At 27.1% G+C, this 13212-nt stretch overlaps 1 protein-coding gene across 2 annotated transcripts in view; it reads right to left on the minus strand.

Annotated features, from left to right (window-relative positions):
- LOC107438670 (teneurin-m) overlaps nucleotides 1-7880 on the minus strand; it is a 468170-nt gene extending 460290 nt beyond the window's left edge. The window contains exon 1 of one of the 2 annotated variants that reach the window (XM_043039103.2): nucleotides 7552-7880. The gene's annotated coding sequence lies outside the window, so the exon portion shown is untranslated. The remainder of the gene's footprint in view (nucleotides 1-7551) is intronic. The other variant, XM_071179700.1, reaches the window with a different exon arrangement.
- Nucleotides 7881-13212: the final 5332 nt, after the last annotated feature.

Below are 13212 nucleotides of genomic sequence, written 5' to 3' on the forward strand. Positions count from 1 at the left end.
ATAATAAACAAAAAAATTTTCTTATATGTTTTTACAATTTATAATTTTCGTTTTCAAATTCATTTTGTCTTTGTGACATTCCTCAGAGAAATGAATCATATATTCTGATAAAATAAAAACAGGACTGCGGAAATTGTCTGTCTCAACAGATTTTTTTTCTAAAACTGAATTCATGAGGGCAAAATGTTTTTTGAAAGATCTTCAGCGTCAAACTTAAAAATTTATGGAGAACAAATGTTTATTTTCCAGACAATTGTGACATTTCATTTATTTAGCTGAATTATTAATGCGTGATGTTTGAAAGTTCTCTTGAAATAATTGGTTTCCTTCATTTTTATCTCTGTAAATTCTCGAAACAATCATCTGGGGAATTAATTCCTCTTCTAAATTTGTTAGAAAAGTCATTGTAAAAATTTAAGATCCCAAAAAACAATGTTAAGAAATATATTTTAGAAAATGTTAGCAAAATGAAAAAAAAGGAAGAAAAAAAATAACTAAGTGGAAAGTGAATGTAAGTAAAGAGAAGAGCTTTATTTGAGTTTTTTTTTCTTGCATTTTCTTGGTCTTTTTGAGAATTTGGTAGAAATGAATCACATTTTCCCGTCAGTTTTAGATTTTTACTTCTAAAATTTCTCAAAGTAATTTTTCTCCACAAAGTTAGTGGTTTCCTTCAATATAAATAAACTCAGTCCAGTGAAGATGTTTTTTATGAGAAAAACCCATTGAATTATTAAATGCCATTTTCTAAAAAAAAATACTTCACTTAGAGTTGAAATTTGAGAAAAGACTTTGAGAAATTGAAAGCCATCTTCTTCAAAGACGAAAGACAAAAAAGGAGACAGAAAGAAGAACTTTTTAGATTTATATATATCAATGAATTTTTTTTCAGTTTCAATTTTTAAAGAAGAACAGATCATATTCTTTGAAAAAGAGGAATTCTTTTTGAAGCATGTGGAGAATTTACTATCCTGCGTATTTACTGGTGAGAAAATCTGTTCTCAAATATTTTAAGTTTGCTTTTAATTTTTATTTATCTTATATTATTAATTATTTATTTAATGCGAATCAACTTCAGTTGAGCTTATAAAATGTTAAAACTGTTTTTCATTAATTTTTCATGTTATAAATGTAGCAAAACTTCTGAAAATATGTAGAGATATTTTTCTTAAAAATTCTTCCCAACATTTTGATTTACCAATAATTACAGAATTAAATTGTAATTACAAATTAATTGATTTTTCATTAATGTGTGCTCAGGTATTAAGTTTTCTTAGCTGTGTAAAACGCATTGTTTAGTTAAATCGAAAAGCATGATGCATTTTAAAAAGAAATCATTATTATCAAAGCATGTTCAAAGCATATTATAAATAAATAATAAATGCATATTCATTATTCAAAATTGGAAAATGTAATGCATATGCAAATGGGAAAATATATTCCATATTTTTTTTTAATGTAGTTTTGCAGTTGTTTCACAATTGTCTTGAAATTTTGGAATCTGTAATTAAAAATTTGGCATAAATCCATTTAATATAAACAAAACATTGATGATGTCATTGTAGAAAATATATGCGTACTGGTAAGGGTACTCTAATCCATGATATATCTACCACTGAGGATATTTTTCGTCAGCACTGTGGTAGCTGCGAGCCATTTGCAAAATTCGTATCAACAAGCCATCACTGATATTTGATCTCGGGTCACCTCATTGGAAGGTGCGTGCTCTACCCTCTAAGTCACCACGGCTTGCATTGTTATATTTTGTTATATTTTATAAATGTCGTTAAAAAGCGACCCAATTTTGGGCTTGCGACTATTAATGTTCAACTCCGTAACCTTGTAATTTTGAACCCAATCCTGTACATAAAGGGACTCTTGTATGACGAATTGGGAGAAATTAGTCTTCGTAGGTTACTTTTTGATGCAACTAACCCACATTTGCGTTGCATGGAGGGGAAACCTCCCACGGTTAGTCTGATGGCAAGGGGACTCTAACCCACAATCCGTATACAACTGAGGATATTTTACGTCAGTACTGTGGTTGGTATTAGTCGGGTGTGGAATTATCCTGCTTTATTAGCTGTATTACAAGTGTATTATTAGTGATTATCCCAAAAAGGACTTCTAGGGGGACATTTGCTTACAGAGTTGAAACTGTGTGGACCGTTCTCGGCACCATATAGTAGACTGTCCACAGACACGACAAGGTTAATGTGGATAACATGAATTAACTAAATAATTTGTTTTTAATTACGGAATTAATTGGTTAGAAAGTCTAGCAAAAACTTAAGTATATGCATATTCGAACTTTCTTATTAATTAAATTGATATCATATAATTTAAATTACAAGCAAAATATTAATATATATTTTCTTTATAAAAAACACTAAAAATGATAATTTATTTTTTCGAAGCATATCTTCAGTTTTTCTAAAATTTTATGCAAGTGTATGAAAAGTCTCTCAAAAAATTTTACAAATAAGGTAAAATATGCATAATTTATTCCAAGTTAATATAATTTTTACTCGTAAATATAACGATGGAAGTAAAGCGTTTAATTTTCGAAACAAATTTCTTACTAAAAAAAATAAATTCATTCTTATCTTCAATCTAAAGACTAAGAAAAAGGTTTGTAAGCGTTTAAGAGTTCATAAAGCTAAATTAAATTTATAGTTTCATAATAATATTTTTATTAAAATGAATCTTCAGTTTCGAAAATTATTTAAATATTTAATCATAACCTTACGGATGAATCTACTTTTAAAAAATAAATAAACTTTAATAAACTAAAGTGTTCCGCATCCTGTTTTCAATCCCGCCCCCTGTTTCCAATCCCGCCTCCTGTTTCCAATCCTGTTTCCATCCTCACCAAATCCCGAGATTACTTCTCATTCTTCATATGTTTTCTCAATTTTCAATTTTTTTCTTAAAATCAATTTATTCTTAAAGTATATAATGATTACGATTTTATGTATGCATATTTTATTAATACGCTAATCGTAACGAAATAAAATGATACCAACCAATAAAATGACATAAGAATATGAAAATGAAGTAGAATTATTAATAATGCAAAATTATTTGTCAATTAATAATAAATTTTAGAGCAGGTATGTTAATAAAAATAATATTTGGAATCAAATGATAATAATATCCATAATATAATGATAATAATACTTAAAATCAAATAATAATAATACTTAAAATCAAATAATAATAATATTTAAAACTACATAAAAAATATATAAAAATAATATTTACAAAAATAGAAATAGAACGGAATTATTTACTGGAATAGGAATAGTTTATTCTTCTTATTATTAAAAGCATTATGGGTCTTTCTCAACTGACTTCAATTGGTTTTATTTTAACAATTATTTATTTTATTGTTTTCATCTATCCTGTTAAATCAATAGCAAAATTTGAAGTTGCGGATGAAAATTGAAAACTGCTGGAAAATTATTTTATGAATGCTGCCATAAATGCTTTTGGTCTGCATTATATTCGTATTTTATCTGTTTGACTGTTTTATTTGCATTTTCATAGCATCAGGAGTTTAAAAATTTTAAACATGTATTAAATGTTTATATCCAAGATTTTACATTTTCATCATACTAGGTAATACAATTAAGCATCCAAAAGAGTGGAGAATAAATATATATGCATTTATAGAATATTTCACATTTTGTATTGCTGAAGCGAATGATTTTATTTGTCAATCTACGCATTTTTACCCATCAATTACAATGTATTTTGATGTATTTTTGGAAGTCTCTTACAAGAATTTATACAAATTTTACAAGTTTAAGTAAATTTTCAAATTTATTGTGGTGGCGGATTTAAAAACACGGATAAAACAAAATGATTCATCCCATTTGAAAATCAATTTCCAAATTTTATATAAATTGTCTCCGAATTTCATTCTAATGATATCAATTAAGTGAATTTTTTTTTTCTTAAGCTCTTTTTAGAATATATATACATAAAAAATTTCTTTAATGTTTTTGCATCCTTATTGAAACCAATATGCCAACAATGAAATTTGTTTTACAAACTAATAAGCCCATTGTTCAAAAATAACTTTTTCACTGTGCTAAATTTCTAAAATGATAGACAGGAAAACATAACGTCAAACTAAGTTTTCAATTGTCTTACAATATTGGTCGTTGTGGTCCGCACGAATGATCTTTTTTTTTTTTTCATGTTGCGTAATTGAAAAACTGTGCACGCCAGGAAAATATTTGTAAATATCTTAGTTAATGCAAATTTTGGTATTGAAGCTTATTGTACTTTAATAATTTAATATTTATTCACATTCTCCAGGACGTGAATTTTTTTCAAAATTCACGTCAATATTTTTTGAAAAAAAAAATATATGTAAAGATTTTATTTTAAACGTTCCTTTATAAATATCACATGTTTATAATATAATTTATAACAAATAAATAACATAAATATTTAATTTATAAAACAAATACCTTGATCTAATAATATCTTAATAAAATCATCAGAAAATCGGCTTTAATATTTATAATGTATTTTTGTAACTCTTATAATATATTTGTTATAATATACGAGAAATTATGCATTTGTAAAATTGATATTGTCTACAATACGGTTAATGTAAACATTTTTTCTTTAATTCCTTCTAGGGTTCTTTGTTTCATAACCAATAAATATGTTTTTTCAGTAAATTTTACACATTTAACTGTTCAGCGTCTAAGCCATTCTGAACCATATTTCCTTGATATTTTAATAGATTTAATTAGCGATACAACAGAGCCTTAAATTTATTGCAATAATTGAAGGTGAAGCAAATTTTAATTGATTTTTAAATGTAATGCATTCATTGAATTTTAAATATACCTTATGAAATGCGCATTAAATAAATATGTCATGAAACAAAGTTTAGAAACTGTGACGCATTTTTAATAAGATATTTCATTAATGTATACTAGAATGCTCTTATGCAATCCGGAATTTAATTTTGAAGCATTTAAAATGTTTGCCTGCTTCTTGCGGGAAAATAGTTTTAAACGAAGTTTACTAGTTCTTAAAGATTAGTCAGGTTATATTAAATCTAATGCGAATTAATTTTCTTAGTTTTTCTAAAATATTTATTGAAGCATACATTTAAAGTATTTTAGTATAAATCTCTCAGTAAATGATTCGATGCCTCCAATTACAAATCATAATAACCATTTTTCTTACAGCAGGCAATTGTCAAAACGGTTGTGCATTTTAAATAAAAAAAATTTAAGCACTGTTTCTTCAGAGTTTTTTTATAAATGTTTTGTTTTCTTGCTGTGATTAAACTAGGGAAAATTGGTTCTTTACTACATTTAATAGACATGTACACTGATAAAAATATTGCCAAAACTTCCAGAATATGGTAAAATTTACCACCATGTTAATGACTGTATGAGAACACCAAACAGCTTGGAGAACTTTTAACCCATCACTTCGATAAAGATTTAAAAATAATATCTGTTAAATATGGTTTTATAACATGTGATAAAATCTTATAAACGTGGTAGCATTTGGCGATTTCTATGATAATAGCTTTAAGTATGGCATAAAATCTACTTATTTTGTGAAATTTAATTTTCTATTTTTGTATTTTCTGTTTTATATTTTTTATTAAGTATGTGGTAATAAGAACCTGAAAATACTTTTAGTGGTAATAAGAAAATAAGAACCAGAATTTGAAGAACAGAATTTTAGGTAAATCATAAACATATGACAGGAAAAATTACCAAATGGGTGGTTTAAATAGCGCATTTTTGTTTCTTTCATTTACTAGAATTGTGTTGTTTTTTTTATCAGAAATATCATTACTATATAGCACTATAGTTTTACTAAAAACTTTTTTTCCGTGTACCTATAATATACTAATGGTTTTTTAATTAGTGTAAATGAACTAGAATATTGACCTCTCAATCTCTTTAGCATAACTTATTTGAAAATCTGTTATAAAAACGAAATATATACTTAGTCTGTTTATATCAAAACTAAAGAAAATTAATTTCTTTTGTCTTTTTCAGAAATATTTATAGACACGTGCGTTTCATATATTTACTCAGTTACTTACTAACAATTGAGTCTTATATATTAAAGATGGTAGTAAAACACCAGTTTTTTCAAGTTTTATTATAACAATAAGCAAAGCAATTTTTTTAAAATAAGTAAAAAGATTGTTTAAATTAATTGTTTTGAAAGACTGGAAAAAGCTGTTAAAAGTATCATCGTATAAGAAAAATAGTTATTCTGATAAAATAGTTCTGAAAAATAGTTAGATAAAATAGTATATATATTCATGCAAAAATTTATATAAAATAGGTCTTCCTTTGTTTTTATGAATTGTTTGTTTAGTGTTATTTGTGTTAGAAAAAATACTTCAATACTTGTAAATATAAAATATTATTGAAAGAAAAAGATTCAAATATGTAGAACAACGTATGGAGCTATTCTAAACCAGTTTCCTCAATCGTCTCTTAGTCATATATATGGAAGCATGCGATTTATATATTTATACACTAACTTATTTACAAATCAATCTTTTTTTTTTAATTATCTATCATGCTAACCATTTACCATGCATCATGCAATTTTTCTTCCTTTTAATTCTAGAAAATCTTTCTGAGCAATGCTTGCAAAGTTCTTTGTTTGGTTTATTTTTTTTAAAAGAGAGGTAAATAACATTTTACTTCCTATAAATGAGAGCGTTTTTAAAAACGTGTTATAAATACAAACTATAAATACGACGTGTTTTTTATGTTAGAGCTTTGCAAACAGATTTTCTAATATTTTTTTCGAAATTATAATAGAAGCCTATTTTTATTAGATTTAAACATTTATAATTTTATTTTTTATCATTTACATTCACATTATTCACCATTTGCGTTAATAATTCAAAGTTCCATTATTATTTCAGCTATCTATTACGCTAACACTGCTTGTATCTATGCATATAACGTGCTATTCATTTATTGAGCTATAACTACTAAGCATGTTTGCAATGGATAAATCTAATATGCATAAATCGCACGATTTTATTACAAATATCAAAATTAGTTTTTTAGAACTAATAAAAGGCTTATTACTTAAAAGCTAGACATAATTAAAGTGCTCAATTTTTTTTATTTATTATATAGAATCCGATTTGAGTATATAAAAAAAAAGAATTCAAAACATTTTGAGAAAATATTGTTGTTATAATATACGTTATTCAGACGCTACGCGTTTGTCTGCATATTTGTCCGTAAATATAAACTTATTCGTTTCCTGTCGTTGGTGAACTCGATGATTATAGAGCTTGTAATTAAAGAATGTAATCACGTTCATGCTTACATTTTAGTTGTGCACTGTGCCAAAAATCATAGTGTTTCATCATCCAAATCATGTTATATGTGTCCGATATTCCTCGCTCTTTTTATGGCTATTTTTTTCTACAAGATATCGATACTATTTTTTTTTAATATTGAACGTATAACTACAAAACTGTTCTAATGTAGCTATAAAATGTATTATTGCTTTGCCTCTAACTCTTACCTTTTTTTCAAGAAGACTGCTCATCGGCTAGTCCAAGTTATTGCTCTTTTTTTTGTCTAGTCCAAGTATTATTTTCTTATTTGTCTCTTTCTTATTTATCTCTCTTAAAAAAAGAACCAAAACTATCCTAGTCTATTTGATGACGCAAAACACTATGAGAAAAAAAAAGACAACGGCATTCTTATGTTAACGAGTCTCTCTCTCTAAGAGCCCAGCGAGTCACAACTTGGTCGTTTGAGCAAGAGAAGAGACATTTAACTGCGACCGCATTAAATGAGAACTCGCGGATAAAGTGAGAGGAACGGAGATGGAAGGTATCGGTCCATTTTGTGGATACCGAAAATCCGACACCTTTTCCTGAAAACCGGTTTACCCGTAGTGCCATCTAGTGAGTGAAGATAGAAAAGTCAACGCAATCGATGGCGAGGAAATTTCAGTTGGAACTTTTTTGTTCTCGCTTTTGCTTCGCGATTCTTTTGTTGAATTTTTTTTTTCAGTGTTATTCTTTTCCTTTGTTCTTTACGCTGGATTAAAATGGCTTGAAAGAAAAAGGTCGCCTGGAAAATGTTACTTTGAACGGTTCCTAGAGAAATTTTTGCGATCGATATATTTGTATATCATGTTGTCTGAACTCGGAAATTCCTATCATTTCAAAACTAGTTTATTGCGCATTATGATAGACGGATATTGCCTGACTGAATAGGAAATTAGATGGATATCAGTGTTCTCTGGATCGTGTTTGCATACCACGTTTCCGCAAAGTTCTACCTAATACACTAATTTCAAATATGAATCCACATTTGCCAATACGTTGTACACAGGACACACACATGAATATATTAGAACTTTAATATTCGCCGGAAACGTTATCTAATATTAGAAGTTATGTAATGATAAGTTTAGAACTAAAATTTATATTGCAGCAGGATAATATTTGTTATAAATAGTAATAGTAGTTTTAATGGAAAAAAATGTCTGTTCTAATGTGTAAATTTCTGTATTGTTGTTTTTAATAATTGTCTAAAAATATTTAGTCTACTAAGAGGCAGATATTAAGTTTATTAATCCAGAAAACCGGTAAATATCGTTTAGAGGTGTAATGAAACTGATAAAGGAGTTTATTTTTACAACATTAATTGATTTTTCAATTTATATTATTTTATTTTACACGTCCAATTTATTGATCACTAGCCAGCCACCATCAACAGGGACCTTATCGCCTTTTATATTTACTTTATAGAATTACCAATGTATGCATCTACTAAGTTCAATCAGAGTTGACATGATACAAAATATAAAATTTCATTGTTTTTGTAACTTACAAAAGAATACATGTTTTAGTTCTGTCAAGCAGTTTATGAATGAAAAATAGACACTGAAAAAAAGTTTGATTCTTAAGTTTATAAGTCATTTCATAATGTGAAACAATATTTTTAAATTATTTTTAATGCTAAGGAAATCGTAATATATTTTAATGTTTATACTGCTCATGTGTACTTTTAAATTTCGCATTTTTTATATTATGATTTTTCTGCAGGGGTAAATACATTGCGATTATGCCAGAATAGGTAGAAATTTACATCGTAGATCAAAAAGTTAAGGTAAAGATTATTTCCCCTCTATATATCAAGCCTAAATGTAGTTTTCTTCGTAAAAAATGTTTTCAATACTTATTATTATTTTAAATTTTTTAAAGTATTTAAATCGAATCAACCGAGCACATCAAAATAAATATATAAATATGTATAGCTGGTGAGGTTTTCAAACAAAGCTCACCAGCTATACATATTTTTAACTATACATACCAGCCATACATATTTATAACTAAACATATTTTTAGCTATACACCTCATATTTATGTATTATACGAAATGTGTGTTTGAGGAAAAGATCATAGTTCAAAATGCGTGTTAAAGAAAATGGACATAACATTTGATTCCGTTCGTACTTCTCTTATAAAAATGGTTCATTATTTAGGGAATAAACTAATGTATAAAAATAAATTCGCTATGATATATCTATTGACGCCATCAATTATCGTCATCTATTGACTAAATTACTGAAAACATTTACCTTTTTATTACTTTTTTGACTTACTTTACTTTTACGATTACTTTTACTATTACTTTTTTATATTACTTTTTTAAAAAGACATTAAAAATCAACAGTAGTCTAAACAAGGTTGTCGCGAGTCTTAGAACTTTTTAATAATAGTATTAAATTGACGTTGTACAAATTGAATTTTTTTATGTGCACTTAATCGCTTACAACTCTGAATGCGAAGAGATATTCAAAAATTTACATCTGTAATATATCCAGCTACCCCGATCTCGAACTCCGAGATTTTGCCCCGTAATTATTATGCTAAGTGTTTAAAAAAAGTAAATAATGTAAGCACAAAATTCTTTGTCTAGTTGTTAAATTTGGGTTTAACTTTGAAAAAGAGCATTTTTATTCTTAAACCATTTTTTAACGGCATTCACAGTTATTTTGATGGCATTTCATGCTGTGTTCATTTTTTTAAACACACGTTTCGATCTGTATACATTTTCTTAAACTACAATTTCCTGCAACATTCAGAATAAGAAACTCGCCAATGATGTTGTTTTCGACCAGTAACAAATATTGTAATCTTTGATTTCACAATTTTATGAATACAATTAATTAATAATATACAATAAAATTGTACAATAAGTTTAAATCAAGATACAGATTAGCCCTAAATAATACCATCTGCCATAGATGGTCTCTGACATTGACAACCTTTAACCATAGTACAATTAGCAAAAATTAAAATTTACTGGTTAAAAATTCTTATCCTTTATTTCTTACTGAAACTTCATTCGCAATCATTTACTTAATATACTTATCAAGTATTGCACTATTAATCTTTATCTTATGAAATGTAAGATTAGTTCATGTATATTTTTCATCTAATAAGTGATGATGTTGACAAATATTCTAATTAACTGCAGTAAAATATCACAAATCTCATGTTTTTTACTTTAGAATATTTTATGTTTTTCAGAGTAACACGCAGAAGCTTGGTTACAAGGTATTTTTAGAATTCTATTCAATTGATCATATCAGAACATATGCAATTTAGCAATATCTGATATTGAAAAACTGGTATAGTTAAAAAATGTTACATTGAGTGCAAAAATATTATCATTGTGGAAAAACTTTCCCCCTACGCTCATGGTTATGACGCGATATTCCCAATCTAATTATTTCCCCTCTAAAAAAAGGCTTTCCCCTCTGCTTTATTTAAAATATTTGTTAATACTAAAGTCAAAAGTAGCTTAATTATTTACAAAATTGAATCTTAATTTTATATTTCCAACTTCTGATTATTTCTGGAAGTTTTAAGTATAATTTTGATTCATGTGTAAAAAAATATTATTTTGAATTTTAAAAATAATGAACTTGAAATTAAAATATTGAAAACTTTCAGAAATACGTGTTGCTTAAAATATCGTCTGTACTACATAATTAGTATATTTAAAGTCACTTCCTCGAAACTAGAACTAGAAGATCCGAGCATTAGATCAAAAGTTGCTCATAGTGATCCATTTTTTGCGCATTGCTACAATCGATTTTTAAAACTAATAAAATATTTTTAAACATTTGTGAACGTTTTTACTGACTATTCTGTTTTCTCCTTTCAAAGCAAAGATTTCTCCTGATACTAGGAGGAAGTTTAATTGACTTTCGACGTCTATTCAATCCAATAAATTTCTTTACAATGTTACTATTGTATTTTTTTTTATGTCTGTGTTATGTCTGCAGAAATCAATGCACTTTTCGGAGAGTTTAACATTTTAAATTCTAGTTCTGAGCATTGAATTATTTTTTAGCATTCACGAACATAAAAAATATAAAAATACAAAATTGAATTAAACAAATCGATGCCGATTATTTCAGATTATTTTATTGTAGACCAAATGAAAATCTCGAAACTAAGAATAATATTAAAAAATGCATTTTTTTTAAAAAAAATCGTTTTCTTGCGGAAAAAAATATGTATTTTAAAGAAAAAATTAAAATAAATTTCTTATTAATTCGATAGAAAGATTTAATATTAATTCTTTAAGTCACCAGTATATTTTTCTCGGATCTGTGCGAGTTTCCGTAAACGAAAGTTTATCTGGGAGAAAAGACACCTTAAACCGCACAAATACCGCGCTTCAATACCTTTTATTTTTATTCTGATGGCAATTTTTATTTAATTGAATACAATTAAATAGAAATTAAATAAATAAAAAAAATATCAACGTTGTTCCCCTCGGGGGGCCACAAAAAAATTTTGTAACCCTTCCGCGGTGGTAGGGTGGGGAGAACAGCTTTAAGGCCGCTACGTACAAGAAATTGACAAATACAAAAAAAATAAAAAATAAAAAATTAATATAAAATATTACCTTTTATCTTGGAAATATAATTTTTTATAAAAATAAATATAATAAAACACTACTATTTCGAAGACTAAATGTGTAAGTATGGTGTTATACTTTCTAATAACACTTATTGCAGCGATAACTAAAATTTGAAACCAGTCTTATGGTACATTATTTCTACGATTTATCTCATTTTAAATCAAATATTTTTATACAACTAAAATAAAATAGCACCAAACTGTCGAATTTTATACTTTTAATACTGCCAGGCATAAATTCGGCCACGTTGTCAGAAACCACTTGACGCGTACTAAATTTACATCTTAGCAGTATCATTTACATCGCTGTTATACATCGCATGAGTGAATTTATGATTTATTTTGCACTCTTTTTCTCATTTTTTTCTCTCTCCCATAGTCCTGGCGCACCAGCAGTTTATGGAAGAAGATTAACGCAAATGTCAAAGTCATTTTTGTCAATGGTTTTCTCATTAGGTTCCACTCCCCCCGGAGGGTCCCAACTGCGCGTCTAAAAAGAAATATGAAACAAGAAGAAAAAAAATAAAGAAATAAAGCGGTAGTCGAAAAAATTGAGAATGTAGTATAGTGTGGGGAGTTATACTACATGTTCCTTTGGGGGATGATGTCCAATATTGGACTACAAAACCGAGAAGCATTGCGTGGAAATGACTCTAGGATAACTTATATAGCTTGTTAAGTAATCGTTATTGATTTTGCAATAAAGTAGATTCTCCGAAGTAACGCGGGTATAAAAGAGCCGACAAAAGCGTTGTGGTTTGCGTCAAAACTTGGTAAAAATTGACTCTTGGAAGTAATTTATTTATTTTAATATTTCTATGCTCAAAATGTAGCATTAGTAAATTGCTAGAAGTGATTTTAAAATAAACCAGGTATACAGAAATGTTGATGATTGATTTTGTTTACGGATTTTGTAGATATTAGTCTTAATGTACTTATAATATATAGATAGATAAATAAAATTTATTAAAATACTGATGTGGAATGAATTATTATAAATATTTTTTTCGTAATTTGAGTCTAGTGGAATACTTCTATAAAACAAAAGTAAAATACTTCAACAAAAGAATGTGAAAGAGGAGGAGGATATATGTGAAAGAGGATGAAATATATCCGTAAGCTATAACGTCATAACGGATAAGAAAAAAGATATTATATCTCTTTACTGTTGTATATCTAAATTCCTTCCCCCCATTTATTTATTGATAAAATAAACTAGTACTTGAAAA

Source organism: Parasteatoda tepidariorum, chromosome 4 (assembly GCF_043381705.1).
Source record: "Parasteatoda tepidariorum isolate YZ-2023 chromosome 4, CAS_Ptep_4.0, whole genome shotgun sequence".
In the NCBI taxonomy this organism is placed as follows: domain Eukaryota; kingdom Metazoa; phylum Arthropoda; class Arachnida; order Araneae; family Theridiidae; genus Parasteatoda; species Parasteatoda tepidariorum.